Below are 21,140 nucleotides of genomic sequence, written 5' to 3' on the forward strand. Positions count from 1 at the left end.
TGTGCTTTACCTGCAATTTTGTACATGTTGGAAATTAATTCCTGTGGGGGTTAAAGTTGCAGCCCAGTGTCTCCAGTACATTTTGAGTGGTGTTTCGCTGCATCTGCGATGTGAATAAGATGAAAAATATATGAGTGCAACATTTTTTAAAAAAGATGGTTTGCTACACCTCTCAGAATGGCTCAGTCGCACTGGGCGTCTCATGTTATGGTATATTGATGCTAGGTGTATAAGGGCACATTTGTAGATGGCCATTCAATGGCGATGGGTGGCTGTGCGGCTCTTGGCAGCTTTGGTGCATGCGGGCTGCCATCTTTCTTCTGAGTCCCGACCAGCCTCATCAAATCCCTATCTTGTGAACTCCGGTTATGTGACCAGCTCAGAACAATGATTAAGCTTCCTCCAGCCAGGTGGCAATTTAAACCTGATGTACCTTCTATTCAGTCCCCGATCTTCATCTTACCTCCTTGGTTTTAGACCTCCGGGCTCCCTAGGAAAACCTAGGTGCCTCTAAGTGCGTCTTTGAGATTGCCTTTACTCCAATTGAACCCATGGTGTATTGTGTCTCCCAAAATGACATTGTATCAGCCGTTACACCTACGGATTTCCTCCTGCTTCCTGGACTAGCATATTGTATTGTCATCTCTTCAGTGAATCTACTGGTGTTTCTTCTTTCCAGTCTCCATATCTACAGTACCTTGGAGTCCTCTCCACCACCTCTTCAGCAGCAAAGTCGAAACCTAATCCTTATTTGACTTCCCATCCCTGGGGTAACAGTGCCCAACCATCACTGACTGAGTCGAATACCAAACCTACCTGACCAAAGTGGATTCTGCGGGGAATCCCATCATGAATAGAGATACAGCACGACTCCTGGTGGGTCGGCTGGATAAACAGGAAGCTACACAGAATCAAATGATGCTTTATTTACAAAAACTGACTGCTCATATGTAGACACTCCAAGCTTGACTAGTCCAGCTCCTGAGTATTTTATAACTCCCATAACTTCATCCAAACTATGGATTCCCACCCCTGCAAAGTATGAAGCAGTACTGAAGGTTTATCGAGTTTTCTTGAATTAATGTGTTATACAATTTCAGTTATTCCCCTCCAACTTGCCTTCGGATCAGACCAATGCTGCTTACATCATTTCCCTTCTCTCTGGGCAAGCACTCGCTTGGCCATCTCCATTTTGGGAGAGGAGTGGCCCGTTAATGCACAGCTATCATAATATTTTGGAAGCCTTTCATAGGATTTTCGATGAGCCCTGTCAGTTGTCTTCATCTGCCTCCAGTATTCACCACCTCCAACAAGAGTCCTAAACTGTGAGGAAAAATGTGGATCAGTTCTGCACCCTTTTTTCGAAATGATGTTCTGGTTGGCATGTTATGGCAAGGTTTTCTTATAAGGATGAATTGGCTGCTTTTGAATTGCCCACCACTCTCAAGAATCTGTAATTAGGTAGACTTGCGCCTTCGGGAGAGATCAAACTAGTCCCACCGGGTTCAGACTGCCACCGCAATTTCAGCAACCAATTTCAAGTGACAGGAACCAATGCAGTTGGTAGGAGCTTGCTTAACCCTCGAGGAGAGCGAGACAAGATTCAAAGACAAGATGAGTTTATATTGTGCCAGCGCAAACTATTTACATGCTTCTTACCCCAAGCGCCAGATCCTAATTGGTACAGGAAATGTCCCTTTTATGAGAAGACAGCCCAGAACTAAACCCTACTTAGATGGAATTAACCTTTAAAGTGTATTTCATAATGAGGTAAAAATATAAAGTGATGTCACGGAAGGAAGAAAAATACAACTAAAAGATATTACAATGTAGCATTTATGAAAACATTAGTATATACAGCACGAAATTAGTATTCTAAAAGACAGATCTTGACAGCATGATCCTCTTTGCTCAGGAAAGAGCAATAGAAAGAGAATTGTCTCCATAGAGACACAAATATATAGACAAACGGGAGCCCCACCCAGAACTCCAGGAACACACATAAATAGGACATTTCTCACAGTTGTCCTGATGGTGACGCAACTGACCAGGAAAAGATTTCCATTTATTTCCCACAATCAGAACATGAAAATGGACTTGTGTCTATGTGAAGTCTCTCGTGTGAAAGAAGACCTGCTTTCTGCGCAAAACATTTTCCACACTCAGAGCATGGAAATGGTTTCTCACCTGTGTGAAGTCTCTCATGTATAACAAGACCTGATTTCTGTGTAAAACATTTCCCACAATCAGAACATGAAAAAGGTTTCTCACCTGTGTGGAGTCTCTGATGTGTAACGAGAACTGATTTCTGCGCAAAACATTTCCCACAGACAAGACATGAAAATGGTTTTGCACCTGTGTGAAGTCTATGATGTCTAACAAGATGTGATTTGTCTGTAAAACATTTCCCACACTCAGAACATAAAAATGGTTTCTCACCTGTATGATGTCTCTGATGTTTAACAAGATCTGATTTCTGTGCAAAACATTTCCCGCACTCAGAGCATGAAAATGGTTTCTCACCTGTGTGAGTTCTCTCATGTCTGCCAAAATGTGATTTATTTGTAAAACATTTCCCACACTCAGAACATGAAAACAGCTTCTCACCAGTGTGAATTCGCTCATGTGTAACGAGATCTGACTTGTCTCTAAAACATTTCCCACAATCAGAACATGGAAATGGCTTCTCACTTGTGTGCAGTCTCTCATGTCTGACAAGATGCGATTTGTCTGTAAAACGTTTCCCACACTCAGAGCATGGAAATGGTTTCTCACCTGTGTGACTTTTTTCGTGTCTAACAGCAGCTGATTTGTACCTAAAATATTTCCCACACGCAGAACATGAAAATGGCCTCTCCCCTGGCTCATACGTAATAAGCTTTGTGCTCTGTGTAAAGCAGTTGGCATCTATAGAGCAGGAAAACATTTTATCTACTGTAAGAGCTGTAAAATATGTTCCAATATTGGAGCTAACGGGAGAATATTCCTCATGATAAGCGGGATCAATTGACATTTCCGAATTGCAAAGTACTGGATGTATAGTTGGGTTTTCTCCTGGAGAATCTCGGGTGATGTCATCATCATCAATTTCACAATTTTGAGATATATGATCCTCTGAGACATTCTGGCTCCTACAACCATCTGCTGGGAATAAAAAACATATAAATAGAAATATGAATGTTTCCCCGTAACATATTTATTATGGTGAAAGGTCCAAAAATTACCATCGAATTGAGACATTTAAGATGACAAGGTAGAATTTATAACTCAGGGTTTGCATGTTCAATTTAATAATTTGCAAAGTTTGTGGACCTTAGATGTGCTTTAAATTACTAAACCAGTACATTACATAAAGGCTGAAAAAAGTGAAAAAGAAGAAGAGTATGGTCTATGTCAGTGGTTTTCAAACTCGGTCTTCAGGACAAAACACGGGTCACATTTTCCAGGTCACCCAGCAAGTGCACAGGTGTATTCATTACTCACTGACACATTTTAGAAGATTCACAGGTGAAGCTAATTAAATTGTGATTATGGGAGACCTAAGGACTGAGTTTGAGAACCTTTGGTCTATGGGATGTACTAAAAGAGAAGCTGGAACTGGATAGTTTTGCGTCATATGTGAATCTTGTAGGTTCTGAGAGCCAGGAGCTGGCTTAACAGATGTCCCTGCAAATGTAGTAAAGTGACAACCAAAGAATAAATTGTTAAATGTCTGACATTGATACAATTTTTAACTATAAGTAAAAATAGGGAATAGGGCCAACACAACACAAAGACATATCAGTGGAAACATGATGACATCAAGGGAAAAAAACAGAATGCAAGATACGGTGGGAAAGGAAAGGTCATGTGGAGCTCAAGTAATGGAAATATTGAGGGGATCTCTTATACTTCAGCCAGTAATACTGAACCACCAGTTGAACAACCCGTAGTGGTCTCCTACCTCTTCTATATCTCAAGGAGGCGGTAGAATAGCCAGGGAGGAATTTGGGATTGAACATTACAGATGTTAGGGGAAATACAACAGGGAATATAAGTTCTAAATTACTAGGTTTTTCTAACACATCAAAGTTGGGTTAATAGATGAATAATGGGTGCAAGACCTGGCATCCAAGGGAGGATGTCCAACGGGACTGACAGAAAGCCTTCCTCAATATCAGGCCAATACTTGGAGCCATCCCCATGGCCAACCATGCCAATATCCTGCTTATATGGACCGTCTAGTAGTAGTAATAATAAAATTTATGTTATTCTTATATAGCACTTTTCTCCCAATAGGAAGTGCTCTACATTTGCATTTAAAAATAATACAAAAAAGCAAAATAAGATTAACAGAAAAGAGATCTAAAAATTTGGGTTGTATTTTTTCAGGAACTAGAGGGACATTAGTGGAATGCGTGAGTAAACATTCTCAAGTCCATTTTAGAAGGACTCTAGAGTGGAGGCCGCTCAAACTATGTGAGTCAGCAAATTCTATTGAGTTGGAGCCGCAAAACTAAAAGCCTCACCCCCAAATTAATTATTGGAGATTGTAGGAATTGGTAATAGTCCTTCAACTACAGAGACACTTTAAAAGATCCACAGGTGGTGCTAATTATTTCTGTGATGAGTCTTGGAAAACATGCACTGTTTGGGGTCCTGAGGACCAAGTTTGAGAACCTGTGACCTAATGGAATCTGATTGAGTAAAAAAACTAATCTTGATATGAGAACTTAGAAATATCTCCAGAGGACAGTAGATTGTTTTGGTAACTCTACTTTTTGGCCTTGGAACTCTTACAGCACAAATACCTGGGATTTCCTGCATTGGTTCTTGACACTTGCGCAAGCTCACTTTATCTACTCTAACTCGTAATTATTATACGTCCATGTTTGGTATTATTCCTTCCTCTTCATCATGGCTGTACAGCTGCATCTCAGTCTCAGCTAAACATTCACTTCGAACATCGGGGTAGCTCACCCCGCAACCTCGTTAGCTGTCAGATCTCCACCAATATGAAGACTGTCTTTAGCAGTCACTATAAGCCTCTAGGATGTGGCATCTTTTCTTCTTCCTGACAATCAGCTCAGATCCCATTGAGGAGCAGTTTCCAGGAGGTGAGAACTTGGACTACACTGAGAGTGGAGAACAAGTCGTAGAATTGTAATGGAGTCTCTCCATAAAGCTAGTGACCACAGACAAAACACAAGATGGAATGGAGGCATAAACCATATGAGATAATCCATATGATCAAAGATGTGAATACATGAAAGGCCTATGGTCAAGGCAAATGGACATCATCTGTAGGCAAACATCCCATTACATCTTGGCTAGCATTTCTAATGAAGGTTGTCTACTCGTGTCTGTGAACAGTTGACCAATTAGGAGCCCTCACGCTGCAGCACTGCTCCCACTGTGGTAATGGAACCAGGTGCGTGCAGTGAGTCCTTTTCCATTAACATTGATAGGAAGTTCAAAGTAGCTTTAACTAAGAAAGGTCAACTGGTGGTTTCAGAAGAGCGGGCACCAAATCTGCAGGCCAGGAACTGAAATGGGAAGCAAAGAGCTCTTCATTGCATCATGGTATGGTGAAAACAGCTGCAGATGATGAAGCTGTCAAAAGTGAGTGAGCTCCACTATCTCAGCAGGTACATGACCTCTTGTATATTGCAAAAGAAGATCCTCTATATAGCACAATTCAGTTTATTATTTCCCCTAACACTAAGCAATCTCAGCCTTTGTAACAGCCATTTGGTTCTTGTTGTTGGTCAAACATTCTTAATAGAGAGGTTTCAAGACTTCCAGACTTCAAGCCCCTCAGTCTGATATTATTCTACAGAATAGGAGCTGATGGCTCCTGATGTATGAGATACACCAAAGAGTGTGGGGAGGAGAATGGTCAGATCTCTGGGCTGGTAACACACAGTGACATGATGTGAGGAGGAGAGCAGTAGTTTAATAGGGGCTGATGGCTCCTGATGTATGAGATACACCAGAGAGTGTGGGGAGGAGACTGGTCAGATCTCTGGGCTGGTAACACACAGTGACATGATGTGAGGAGGAGAGCAGGAGTATAATAGGGGCTGATGGCTCCTGATGTATGAGATACACCACAGAGGTTGGGGAGGAGACTGGTCAGATCTCTGGGCTGGTAACACACAGTGACATGATGTGAGGGGGAGAGCAGGAGTATAATAGGGGCTGATGGCTCCTGATGTATGAGATACACCAGAGAGTGTGGGGAGAAGACAGGTCAGATCTCTGGGCTGGTAACACACAGTGACATGATGTGATGAGGAGAGCAGGAGTATAATAGGGGCTGATGGCTCCAGATGTATGAGATATACCAGAGAGTTTGGGGAGGACACTGGTCAGATCTCTGCGCTGGTAACACACAGTGACATGATGTGAGGAGGAGAGCAGGAGTATAATAGGGACTGATGGCTCCTGATGTATGAGATACACCAGAGAGGTTATGTAGGAGACTGGTCAGATCTCTGGGCTGGTAACACACAGTGACATGATGTGAGGGGAGAGAAGGAGTATAATAGGGGCTGATGGCTCCTGATGTATGAGATATACCAGAGAGGTTGGGGAGGAGACTGGTCAGATCTCTGGGCTGGTAACACACAGTGACATGATGTGAGGAGGAGAGCAGGAGTATAATAGGGGTTGATGGCTCCTGATGTATGAGATACACCAGAGAGTGTGGGGAGGAGACTGGTCAGATCTCTGGGCTGGTAACACACAGTGACATGATGTGAGGAGGAGAGCAGGAGTATAATAGGGGCTGATGGCTCCTGATGTATGAGATACACCAGAGAGTATGGGGAGGAGACTGGTCAGGTCTCTGGGCTGGTAATACACAGTGACATGATGTGAGGAGGAGAGCAGGAGTATAATAGGGGCTGATGGCTCCTGATGTATGAGATATACCAGAGAGTGTGGGGAGGAGACTGGTCAGATCTCTGGGCTGGTAACACACAGTGACATGATGTAAGGGGGAGAGCAGGAGTATAATAGGGGCTGATGGCTCCTGATGTATGAGATACACCAGAGAGGTTGGGGAGGAGACTGGTCAGATCTCTGGGCTGGTAACACACAGTGACATGATGTGAGGAGGAGAGCAGGAGTATAATAGGGGCTGATGGCTCCTGATGTATGAGATATACCAGAGAGGTTGGGGAGGAGACTGGTCAGATCTCTGGGCTGGTAACACACAGTGACATGAAGTGAGGAGGAGAGCAGGAGTATAATAGGGACTGATGGCTCCTGATATATGAGATACACCAGAGAGTGTGGGGAGGAGACTGGTCAGATCTCTGGGCTGGTAACACACAGTGACATGATGTGAGGAGGAGAGCAGGAGTATAATAGGGGCTGATGGCTCCTGATGTATGAGATATACCAGAGAGGTTGGGGAGGAGAATGGTCAGATCTCTGCGCTGGTAACACACAGTGACATGATGTGAGGAGGAGAGCAGGAGTATAATAGGGACTGATGGCTCCTGATGTATGAGATACACCAGAGAGGTTATGTAGGAGACTGGTCAGATCTCTGGGCTGGTAACACACAGTGACATGATGTGAGGGGAGAGAAGGAGTATAATAGGGGCTGATGGCTCCTGATGTATGAGATATACCAGAGAGGTTGGGGAGGAGACTGGTCAGATCTCTGGGCTGGTAACACACAGTGACATGATGTGAGGAGGAGAGCAGGAGTATAATAGGGGTTGATGGCTCCTGATGTATGAGATACACCAGAGAGTGTGGGGAGGAGACTGGTCAGATCTCTGGGCTGGTAACACACAGTGACATGATGTGAGGAGGAGAGCAGGAGTATAATAGGGGCTGATGGCTCCTGATGTATGAGATACACCAGAGAGTATGGGGAGGAGACTGGTCAGGTCTCTGGGCTGGTAATACACAGTGACATGATGTGAGGAGGAGAGCAGGAGTATAATAGGGGCTGATGGCTCCTGATGTATGAGATATACCAGAGAGGTTGGGGAGGAGACTGGTCAGATCTCTGGGCTGGTAACACACAGTGACATGAAGTGAGGAGGAGAGCAGGAGTATAATAGGGACTGATGGCTCCTGATATATGAGATACACCAGAGAGTGTGGGGAGGAGACTGGTCAGATCTCTGGGCTGGTAACACACAGTGACATGATGTGAGGAGGAGAGCAGGAGTATAATAGGGGCTGATGGCTCCTGATGTATGAGATACACCAGAGAGTGTGGGGAGGAGAATGGTCAGATCTCTGGGCTGGTAACACACAGTGACATGATGTGAGGGGGAGAGCAGGAGCATAATAGGGGCTGATGGCTCCTGATGTATGAGATACACCAGAGAGTGTGGGGAGGAGACTGGTCAGATCTCTGGGCTGGTAACACACAGTGACATGATGTGATGAGGAGAGCAGGAGTATAATAGGGGCTGATGGCTCCTGATGTATGAGATACACCAGAGAGGTTGGGGACGAGACTGTCATATCTCTGGGCTGGTAACACACAGTGACATGATGTGAGGAGGAGAGCAGGAGTATAATAGGGACTGATGGCTCCTGATGTATGAGATACACCAGAGAGGTTATGTAGGAGACTGGTCAGATCTCTGGGCTGGTAACACACAGTGACATGATGTGAGGGGAGAGCAGGAGTATAATAGGGGCTGATGGCTCCTGATGTATGAGATACACCAGAGAGGTTGGGGAGGAGACTGGTCAGATCTCTGGGCTGGTAACACACAGTGACATGATGTGAGGAGGAGAGCAGGAGTATAATAGGGGTTGATGGCTCCTGATGTATGAGATACACCAGAGAGTGTGGGGAGGAGACTGGTCAGATCTCTGGGCTGGTAACACACAGTGACATGATGTGAGGAGGAGAGCAGGAGTATAATAGGGGCTGTTGGCTCCTGATGTATGAGATACACCAGAGAGTGTGGGGAGGAGACTGGTCAGATCTCTGGGCTGGTAACACACAGTGACATGATGTGAGGGGGAGAGCAGGAGTATAATAGGGGCTGATGGCTCCTGATGTATGAGATACACCAGAGAGGTTGGGGAGGAGACTGGTCAGATCTCTGGGCTGGTAACACACAGTGACATGATGTGAGGAGGAGAGCAGGAGTATAATAGGGACTGATGGCTCCTGATGTATGAGATACACCAGAGAGGTTATGTAGGAGACTGGTCAGATCTCTGGGCTGGTAACACACAGTGACATGATGTGAGGGGAGAGAAGGAGTATAATAGAGGCTGATGGCTCCTGATGTATGAGATACACCAGAGAGGTTGGGGAGGAGACTGGTCAGATCTCTGGGCTGGTAACACACAGTGACATGATGTGAGGAGGAGAGCAGGAGTATAATAGAGGCTGATGGCTCCTGATGTATGAGATACACCAGAGAGTATGGGGAGGAGACTGGTCAGGTCTCTGGGCTGGTAATACACAGTGACATGATGTGAGGAGGAGAGCAGGAGTATAATAGGGGCTGATGGCTCCTGATGTATGAGATACACCAGAGAGTGTGGGGAGGAGACTGGTCAGATCTCTGGGCTGGTAACACACAGTGACATGATGTGAGGAGGAGAGCAGGAGTATAATAGGGGCTGATGGGTCCTGATGTATGAGATACACCAGAGAGTGTGGGGAGGAGACTGGTCAGATCTCTGGGCTGGTAACACACAGTGACATGATGTGAGGGGGAGAGCAGGAGTATAATAGGGGCTGATGGCTCCTGACTCCTGCACTGGGCAGATACATTTCCCTCATTAGTTTGTAGTGACAGAGGAGGGTGTAGGATAAGAGATTGTTGTAGTGACTAAGGAGGATATGTGACTCTTCTGTAATAAGTGTTTATTACTCACCTGTGCTGATATCTGTAGGGATTTCCTCCTCCTTACACTGCTGATCATCCCTCACATAAGTCTCTTCTCCCTTTATATCTTCTGCCTTTATATCAGTCACATAAGTCTCTTCTTCTCCCTCTATAACTTCTATCTTAATAACATCCAGATCTTCAGCCTAAATAACCCACAAGATAGTCAAACAACACTTACGTAATATACGATTTCATTGAGACTCAACAGTATAAAATAAGTGTATAAGGCACACACAGCTTCTGTACAGATCATATAGTGACAGTCACTTTGGTATATTGTGAGACCCTACATCCCACCTACCTGATGCTCCTGTGGGATCCTGTGATTCTCCTCTGTACAATCCTGGGAATAAAGAGGACGGGGACATCTCTCTGGGGTATTTCTGTTACTGGGTCCATCTGTAGGAGACACACAGTGAGTACATTGTATATATGTGATTATCAGGTGATGTGTATATATAGGAGGCCCCATACCTGCTCTCCCCTGTATAATAAATGACAGCCTCCTCTTACCCAGTGATGTGAGAGGCCGGTGATTCTCCATCATCACGTCCTTGTACAGACCCTTGTGTTCCTCTATATACTCCCCTTCCTGCATGGAGACATAGACAGTGACATCCTGTCACCTTATAGGAACCTGACACACACAATGATAATCATCACCCAGACACATCCCTGGTGTTACTGTATAATGTCTCATTCCCAGCAGTCACCTCTCCGGTCATCACCCAGACACATCCCCTGGTGTTACTGTATAATGTCCCAATCCCAGCAGTCACCTCTCCGGTCATCACCCAGACACATCCCCTGGTGTTACTGTATAATGTCCCATTCCCAGCAGTCACCTCTCCGGTCATCACCCAGACACATCCCCCGGTGTTACTGTATAATGTCCCATTCCCAGCAGACACCTCTCCGGTCATCACCCAGACACATCCCCCGATGTTACTGTATAATGTCCCATTCCCAGCAGTCACCTCTCCGGTCATCACCCAGACACATCCCCCGATGTTGCTCTATAATGTCCCATTCCCAGCAGTCACCTCTCCGGTCATCACCCAGACACATCCCCCGGTGTTGCTGTATAATGTCCCATTCCCAGCAGTGACCTCTCCGGTCATCACCCAGACACATCCCCCGGTGTTACTGTATAATTTCCCATTCCCAGCAGTCACCTCTCCTGTCATCACCCAGACACATCCCCCGGTGTTACTGTATAATTTCCCATTCCCAGCAGTCACCTCTCCAGTCATCACCCAGACACATCCCCCGGTGTTACTGTATAATGTCCCATTCCCAGCAGACACCTCTCCTGTCATCACCCAGACACATCCCCCGGTGTTACTGTATAATGTCCCATTCCCAGCAGTCACCTCTCCTGTCATCACCCAGACACATCCCCCGGTGTTACTGTATAATGTCCCATTCCCAGCAGTCACCTCTCCAGTCATCACCCAGACACATCCCCCGGTGTTACTGTATAATGTCCCATTCCCAGCAGTCACCTCTCCAGTCATCACCCAGACACATCCCCCGGTGTTACTGTATAATGTCCCATTCCCAGCAGTCACCTCTCCTGTCATCACCCAGACACATCCCCCGGTGTTACTGTATAATGTCCCATTCCCAGCAGTCACCTCTCCTGTCATCACCCAGACACATCCCCCGGTGTTACTGTATAATGTCCCATTCCCAGCAGTCACCTCTCCTGTCATCACCCAGACACATCCCCCGGTGTTACTGTATAATGTCCCATTCCCAGCAGTCACCTCTCCTGTCATCACCCAGACACATCCCCCGGTGTTACTGTATAATGTCCCATTCCCAGCAGTCACCTCTCCTGTCATCACCCAGACACATCCCCCGGTGTTACTGTATAATGTCCCATTCCCAGCAGTCACCTCTCCTGTCATCACCCAGACACATCCCCCGGTGTTACTGTATGATGTCCCATTCCCAGCAGTCACCTCTCCTGTCATCACCCAGACACATCCCCCGGTGTTACTGTATGATGTCCCATTCCCAGCAGTCACCTCTCCTGTCATCACCCAGACACATCCCCCGGTGTTACTGTATGATGTCCCATTCCCAGCAGTCACCTCTCCAGTCATCACCCAGACACATCCCCCGGTGTTACTGTATGATGTCCCATTCCCAGCAGTCACCTCTCCAGTCATCACCCAGACACATCCCCCGGTGTTACTGTATGATGTCCCATTCCCAGCAGTCACCTCTCCTGTCATCACCCAGACACATCCCCCGGTGTTACTGTATGATGTCCCATTCCCAGCAGTCACCTCTCCTGTCATCACCCAGACACATCCCCCGGTGTTACTGTATGATGTCCCATTCCCAGCAGTCACCTCTCCTGTCATCACCCAGACACATCCCCCGGTGTTACTGTATGATGTCCCATTCCCAGCAGTCACCTCTCCTGTCATCACCCAGACACATCCCCCGGTGTTACTGTATGATGTCCCATTCCCAGCAGTCACCTCTACAGTCATCACCCAGACACATCCCCCAGTGTTACTGTATAATGTCCCATTCCCAGCAGTCACCTCTCCAGTCATCACCCAGACACATCCCCCGGTGTTACTGTATAATGTCCCATTCCCAGCAGTCACCTCTCCAGTCGTCACCCAGACACATGCCCCGGTGTTACTGTATAATGTCCCATTCCCAGCAGTCACCTCTCCAGTCGTCACCCAGACACATGCCCCGGTGTTACTGTATAATGTCCCATTCCCAGCAGTCACCTCTCCAGTCGTCACCCAGACACATCCCGTGGTGTTACTGTATAATGTCCCATTGCCAGCAGTCACCTCTCCAGTCGTCACCCAGACACATCCCCCGGTGTTACTGTATAATGTCCCATTGCCAGCAGTCACCTCTCCAGTCGTCACCCAGACACATCCCCCGGTGTTACTGTATAATGTCCCATTCCCAGCAGTCACCTCTCCAGTCGTCACCCAGACACATCCCCCGGTGTTACTGTATAATGTCCCATTCCCAGCAGTCACCTCTCCAGTCGTCACCCAGACACATCCCCCGGTGTTACTGTATAATGTCCCCTTCCCAGCAGTCACCTCACCGGTCATCACCCAGACACATCCTCCGGTGTTACTGTATAATGTCCCATTCCCAGCAGTCACCTCTCCAGTCATCACCCAGACACATCCCCTGGTGTTACTGTATAATGTCCCATTCCCAGCAGTCACCTCTCCAGTCAGCAGCTGAATGATCTTGTTGGTGAGTTCCAGGATCTTCTGGTCATTGTGTCTCTCATGTATCAGTGAGTCAGGTGGAGGCACCGTGATGGGGCTCCGGGTCCTGCACAGTCCTCCTGACTCACGGGGACACCGGATGTCTTCTTCACTACTGTATAATCCTGTGTATTGGGGGAGACACTAATAAACAGTAAATCAATTAATTTAACTGTGTGAAAAATACAAGATGGTTCTATATAACAAGTACAACCCCTCTCTTATATGTAGCCAATTCTTATACAGAGAAACATGGAGTGTACCAGCTGACGTTGGGCCTGAGTCACTAAGGAGCGCTATTCTGGTTATACGCACACAGAGCAGTTGCTAATATCAGCGGTGACATGTAAATGATTGCATTCACATTGCGATCGCAGCCTGACATAAAGATGCCCACTCACATCTGTATACTAGGACAACATAGCGAAATAATCGGTAACATTGAGTAACATCGCACCCACACGCACGGGTAAGGCAGGTCAGACCTCACTCAGGAATTGCTAACTTCAGCGCACGCTATGAGTCCTCAGGCTGCGTATGGTATCGCAGTGGCTAATTTATGCACGCCCCTGCAATGCCGCCCCAATGCACTGGCACGCCTGTGTTCGCCCGACCAGCCCCCGTCACCACCCACAAATAGCACTTCCTGTCAATCACTCTGCCATGGGTCTCCGTAGCCTCTGAAAACGCATGTGCATGTATGCACAGAACGCAACAATCGTCCGATTGCGTGCGTATGAGCAACTGTGTTTCCTGCTGGATGAGGCCCGTAGACATCTTTGTTGGGCCACCATTCTGTGCCTTTAGGCTAAAGCTTAGAGCAGCAGATCACAGAGTAACAGGGTCTTGTGGTGGGGGCTGATCATAGACAACCTACTTACACTGGCCAGCCCATGGCAGATGGTAGGAGAGGTGGGAGCCATAAAGGGCACTGCGAAGGAATGAGGAAGGCACTACGGAATAATGAGGGTATATACGGGCAGTATGGAATAATGATGGCACTACGGAATAATAAGGGTATATACGGGCACTATGGAATAATAAGGGGTGCCATGAGTGTATATAGCTGGCACTATGAGGGTATGTAGCTGGCACTATGAGGGTATATAGCTGGCACTGTTGGGCAATAGAGAGAGCTTTGAGGGTATATAGATGGCACAATAGAACAATAGGGGCACTATGAAGGTATATAGATGGCACTATGAGGGTATATAAGGAACACCATGGACCAATACGGGCACTATAAGGGTATATAGGGACACTGTGAGGGTAAATAGGGGTACTATGGAACAATAGGGGCACTATGATGGTATATAGGGGCACTGTGAGGGTAAATAGGGGTACTATGGAACAATAGGGGCACTATGAGGTTATATAGGGGCACTGTGAGGGTAAATAGGGGTACTATGGAACAATAGGGGCACTATGAGGGTATATAGGGGCACTATGAAGGTATATAGGGACACTATGGAACTATAGGGGCACTATGAGGGTATATAGGGGTACTATGAAGGTATATAGGGGCACTATGGAACAAAAGGCGCACTATGAGGGTATATAGGGGCACTATGAGGGTACATAGGGGCACTATGGGAAAATAGGGGCACTATGAGGGTATATAGGGGCACTATGAAGGCATATAGGGGTACTATGATGGTATATAGGGGTACTATGGAACAAAAGGCACACTATGAGGGTATATATGGGCACTATGAGGGTACATAGGGGCACTATGAAGGCATATAGGGGTACTGTGATGGTATATAGGGGTACTATGGAACAATAGGGGCACTATGATGGTATATAGGGGAACTATGGAACAATAGGGGCACTATGAGGGTATATAGGGGCACTATGATGGTATATAGGGGTACTATGGAACAATAGGGGCACTATGATGGTATATAGGGGAACTATGGAATAATAGGGGCACTATGAGGGTATATAGGGGCACTATGGAACAATAGGGGCACTATGAGGGTATATAGGGGAACTATGGAACAACAGGGGGCACTATGAGGAGACAGGAGGTGAGACATATATGTGCTACATGTTATATGTTCCCCATTATATGTAATTATACATTTGTGTACTCACCTCACTGTCATTCACTAATCCTCTCACCCGGGGGAGTGTAACACACCCGAGATCCGGCCTTTGCGTTCCACCTAACTTCCCGTGTATGCGTTCCAGATGACTTCCGGTCTGTGCGGTTCACATAACTTCCGGTGTTTGCGGTCTAGATGACTTCCGGTCTGTGCGGTCCAGCTGGTCTCCGCCCTCTGACCTCTTAGAGTCTGTGATAACAACTTCCGGGTGACCGGTGATTGTTAAGAAGCAGGTAATATATTTATTATTGTTATACAGGGGGAGCAGCCTGTGGTGTCCTGTTATTATTATACAGGGGGAGCAGCCTGTGGTGTCCTGTTATTATTATTATACAGGGGGAGCAGCCTGTGGTGTCCTGTTATTATTATACAGGGGGAGCAGCCTGTGGTGTCCTGTTATTATTATTATACAGGGGGAGCAGCCTGTGGTGTCCTGTTATTATTATACAGAGGGAGCAGCCTGTGGTGTCCTGTTATTATTATTATACAGGGGGAGCAGCCTGTGGTGTCCTGTTATTATTATTATACAGGGGGAGCAGCTTGTGGTGTCCTGTTATTATTATTATACAGGGGGAGCAGCTTGTGGTGTCCTGTTATTATTATTATACAGGGGGAGCAGCCTGTGGTGTCCTGTTATTATTATTATACAGGGGGAGCAGCTTGTGGTGTCCTGTTATTATTATTATACAGGGGGAGCAGCCTGTGGTGTCCTGTTATTATTATTATACAGGGGGAGCAGCCTGTGGTGTCCTGTTATTATTATACAGGGGGAGCAGCCTGTGGTGTTCTGTTATTATTATTATTATTATTATTATTATACAGGGGGAGCAGCCTGTGGTGTCCTGTTAGTATTATTATTATACAGGGGGAGCAGCCTGTGGTGTCCTGTTATTATTATACAGAGGGAGCAGCCTGTGGTGTCCTGTTATTATTATTATACAGGGGGAGCAGCCTGTGGTGTCCTGTTATTATTATTATACAGGGGGAGCGGCCCGTGGTATCCTGTTATTATTATTATACAGGGGGAGCGGCCCGTGGTGTCCTATTATTATTATACAGGGGGAGCAGCCTGTGGTGTTCTGTTATTATTATTATTATACAGGGAGAGCAGCATGTGGTGTCCTGTTAGTATTATTATTATACAGGGGGAGCAGCCTGTGGTGTCCTGTTATTATTATACAGGGGGAGCAGCCTGTGGTGTTCTGTTATTATTATTATTATTATTATTATTATACAGGGGGAGCAGCCTGTGGTGTCCTGTTATTGTTATTATTATTATTATTATTATTATTATTATTATTATACAGGGGGAGCAGCTTGTGGTGTCCTGTTATTATTACTATTATACAGGGGGAGCAGCTTGTGGTGTCCTGTTATTATTATTATACAGGGGGAGCGGCCCGTGGTGTCCTGTTATTATTATACAGGGGGAGCAGCCTGTGGTGTCCTGTTATTATTATTATACAGGGGGAGCAGCCTGTGGTGTCCTGTTATTATTATACAGAGGGAGCAGCCTGTGGTGTCCTGTTATTATTATTATACAGGGGGAGCAGCCTGTGGTGTCCTGTTATTATTATTATACAGGGGGAGCAGCTTGTGGTGTCCTGTTATTATTATTATACAGGGGGAGCAGCTTGTGGTGTCCTGTTATTATTATTATACAGGGGGAGCAGCTTGTGGTGTCCTGTTATTATTGTTATACAGGGGGAGCAGCCTGTGGTGTCCTGTTATTATTATACAGGGGGAGCAGCCTGTGGTGTCCTGTTATTATTATTATACAGGGGGAGCAGCCTGTGGTGTCCTGTTATTATTATACAGGGGGAGCAGCCTGTGGTGTCCTGTTATTATTATTATACAGGGGGAGCAGCCTGTGGTGTCCTGTTATTATTATACAGAGGGAGCAGCCTGTGGTGTCCTGTTATTATTATTATACAGGGGGAGCAGCCTGTGGTGTCCTGTTATTATTATTATACAGGGGGAGCAGCTTGTGGTGTCCTGTTATTATTATTATACAGGGGGAGCAGCTTGTGGTGTCCTGTTATTATTATTATACAGGGGGAGCAGCCTGTGGTGTCCTGTTATTATTATTATACAGGGGGAGCAGCTTGTGGTGTCCTGTTATTATTATTATACAGGGGGAGCAGCCTGTGGTGTCCTGTTATTATTATTATACAGGGGGAGCAGCCTGTGGTGTCCTGTTATTATTATACAGGGGGAGCAGCCTGTGGTGTTCTGTTATTATTATTATTATTATTATTATACAGGGGGAGCAGCCTGTGGTGTCCTGTTAGTATTATTATTATACAGGGGGAGCAGCCTGTGGTGTCCTGTTATTATTATACAGAGGGAGCAGCCTGTGGTGTCCTGTTATTATTATTATACAGGGGGAGCAGCCTGTGGTGTCCTGTTATTATTATTATACAGGGGGAGCGGCCCGTGGTATCCTGTTATTATTATTATACAGGGGGAGCGGCCCGTGGTGTCCTATTATTATTATACAGGGGGAGCAGCCTGTGGTGTTCTGTTATTATTATTATTATACAGGGAGAGCAGCATGTGGTGTCCTGTTAGTATTATTATTATACAGGGGGAGCAGCCTGTGGTGTCCTGTTATTATTATACAGGGGGAGCAGCCTGTGGTGTTCTGTTATTATTATTATTATTATTATTATTATTATTATTATACAGGGGGAGCAGCCTGTGGTGTCCTGTTATTGTTATTATTATTATTATTATTATACAGGGGGAGCAGCTTGTGGTGTCCTGTTATTATTACTATTATACAGGGGGAGCAGCTTGTGGTGTCCTGTTATTATTATTATACAGGGGGAGCGGCCCGTGGTGTCCTGTTATTATTATACAGGGGGAGCAGCCTGTGGTGTCCTGTTATTATTATTATACAGGGGGAGCAGCCTGTGGTGTCCTGTTATTATTATACAGAGGGAGCAGCCTGTGGTGTCCTGTTATTATTATTATACAGGGGGAGCAGCCTGTGGTGTCCTGTTATTATTATTATACAGGGGGAGCAGCTTGTGGTGTCCTGTTATTATTATTATACAGGGGGAGCAGCTTGTGGTGTCCTGTTATTATTATTATACAGGGGGAGCAGCCTGTGGTGTCCTGTTATTATTATTATACAGGGGGAGCAGCTTGTGGTGTCCTGTTATTATTATTATACAGGGGGAGCAGCCTGTGGTGTCCTGTTATTATTATTATACAGGGGGAGCAGCCTGTGGTGTCCTGTTATTATTATACAGGGGGAGCAGCCTGTGGTGTTCTGTTATTATTATTATTATTATTATTATACAGGGGGAGCAGCCTGTGGTGTCCTGTTAGTATTATTATTATACAGGGGGAGCAGCCTGTGGTGTCCTGTTATTATTATACAGAGGGAGCAGCCTGTGGTGTCCTGTTATTATTATTATACAGGGGGAGCAGCCTGTGGTGTCCTGTTATTATTATTATACAGGGGGAGCGGCCCGTGGTATCCTGTTATTATTATTATACAGGGGGAGCGGCCCGTGGTGTCCTATTATTATTATACAGGGGGAGCAGCCTGTGGTGTTCTGTTATTATTATTATTATACAGGGAGAGCAGCATGTGGTGTCCTGTTAGTATTATTATTATACAGGGGGAGCAGCCTGTGGTGTCCTGTTATTATTATACAGGGGGAGCAGCCTGTGGTGTTCTGTTATTATTATTATTATTATTATTATTATTATACAGGGGGAGCAGCCTGTGGTGTCCTGTTATTGTTATTATTATTATTATTATTATACAGGGGGAGCAGCTTGTGGTGTCCTGTTATTATTACTATTATACAGGGGGAGCAGCTTGTGGTGTCCTGTTATTATTATTATACAGGGGGAGCGGCCCGTGGTGTCCTGTTATTATTATTATACAGGGGGAGCGGCCCGTGGTGTCCTGTTATTATTATTATTATACAGGGAGAGCAGCATGTGGTGTCCTGTTAGTATTATTATTATACAGGGGGAGCAGCCTGTGGTGTCCTGTTATTATTATACAGGGGGAGCAGCCTGTGGTGTTCTGTTATTATTATTATTATTATTATTATTATTATACAGGGGGAGCAGCCTGTGGTGTCCTGTTATTGTTATTATTATTATTATACAGGGGGAGCAGCCTGTGGTGTCCTGTTATTGTTGTTATTATTATTATTATTATTATTATTATTATACAGGGGGAGCAGCCTGTGGTGTTCTGTTATTATTATTATTATTATTATACAGGGGGAGCAGCCTGTGGTGTTCTGTTATTATTATTATTATTATTATACAGGGGGAGCAGCCTGTGGTGTCCTGTTATTGTTATACAGGGGGAGCAGCCTGTGGTGTTCTGTTATTATTATTATTATTATTATACAGGGAGAGCAGCATGTGGTGTCCTGTTAGTATTATTATTATACAGGGGGAGCAGCCTGTGGTGTCCAGTTAGTATCATTATTATACAGGGGGAGCAGCCTGTGGTGTCCTGTTATTATTATTATACAGGGGGAGCAGCCTGTGGTGTCCTGTTATTATTATTATTATTATTATACAGGGGGAGCAGCCTGTGGTGTCCTGTTATTATTATTATTATTATTATTATACAGGGGGAGCAGCCTGTGGTGTCCTGTTATTATTATACAGGGGGAGCAGCCTGTGGTGTTCTGTTATTATTATTATACAGGGGGAGCAGCCTGTGGTGTCTTGTTATTATTATTATACAGGGGGAGCAGCCTGTGGTGTCCTGTAATTATTATACAGGAGGAGCAGCCTGTGGTGTCCTGTTATTATGCAGGGGGAGCAGCCTGTGGTGTCCTGTTAGTATTATTATTATACAGGGGGAGCAGCCTGTGGTGTCCTGTAATTATTATACAGGAGGAGCAGCCTGTGGTGTCCTGTTATTATGCAGGGGGAGCAGCCTGTGGTGTCCTGTTAGTATTATTATTATACAGGGGGAGCAGCCTGTGGTGTCCTGTTAGTATTATTATTATACAGGGGGAGCAGCCTGTATAATAATTCCTATTGCCTATATGTAAATGTCCTTAATAGTAATTGGCGAAACATTTCTTATACGTTGATCCATGACTTAAATCCAAAGCTGCGCCAACTTCTCTTGGACAAGTTCTATAGTATCAGAAACCGCGATCACTGGTGACGGACGGCTTGTATTATGTTTTGCCCGCAATGTTTGGGTGGCATTTGGTCAGTGTTTTTGTACACAGTATCTGTAGGGGGGAATTCAATTAACCTCGAAGACTTGGACCTTATCGGGGATGGGGGGGGCTTGGCCACCCACCTTTAGAAAAAAAACAAAAGCAGTGCTGAAGATGGAGGCTCTGTGAGCACCTCAGCCAGGGGTAGATCCGGGGGGCCGCGATCAGTGTGAACGCACCCCTCCCACCCCCCGCAGAGGATAGAAGACTGCTGCTCAGTGGCAGCAGTCTACCTTGTCCCACTGCAGCCCAGCCCGCAGCAGCGTGTGCAGGGCTGCTGGCAGGAAGCCGGCACCAACTGGATATGAAACAAAACCCCCGATAAGTGCGTTTTTTTCGTGGCCGTGATTGCAAAGACACATGGATCCAGGGGCTTATTCCAGATCCTATGTGTTTTTGCCCAAAAATGGGACATTTTTTGTGCGGTAAAAACCTGGTGTAATTGATTTGCCCCGAAAAATTTTTTTGGGTAAAGTCCCGTTTTTACTGTATAAAAATGATCGTGGGCAATTGAATTCCCCCCCTAAGTCTGCGATCTCAGGGTCTATCTGGTTTCCTGCAGATTGTACTCAACACATGTGTAAGAATATGTCCTTATGTATGAAAACAACATGTTATCAGTCCCACATTCTTGTTACTAAATACTTAGGGCCTAACGGATCACATCTGCAACAGCGT

At 45.7% G+C, this 21,140-nt stretch overlaps 1 protein-coding gene and 1 pseudogene across 2 annotated transcripts in view; one reads left to right on the forward strand and one right to left on the reverse strand.

Annotated features, from left to right (window-relative positions):
* The window catches only part of LOC148454249 (uncharacterized), a 236,274-nt gene that overhangs the window by 105,706 nt on the left and 109,428 nt on the right, over window positions 1–21,140 (forward strand). The window lies entirely within an intron of this gene.
* On the reverse strand, window positions 1,811–15,187 carry LOC148454253 (uncharacterized; annotated as a pseudogene). Its single transcript, XR_015874821.1, has 6 exons — window positions 14,017–15,187; window positions 13,091–13,279; window positions 10,383–10,506; window positions 10,171–10,268; window positions 9,856–10,012; window positions 1,811–3,144 (listed from the first exon to the last, which is right to left on the reverse strand). The product of XR_015874821.1 is annotated as an uncharacterized LOC148454253 (transcript).

This window comes from Taudactylus pleione, unplaced genomic scaffold (assembly GCF_031769625.1).
Source record: "Taudactylus pleione unplaced genomic scaffold, aTauple2 ptg001020l, whole genome shotgun sequence".
In the NCBI taxonomy this organism is placed as follows: Eukaryota; Metazoa; Chordata; class Amphibia; order Anura; family Myobatrachidae; genus Taudactylus; species Taudactylus pleione.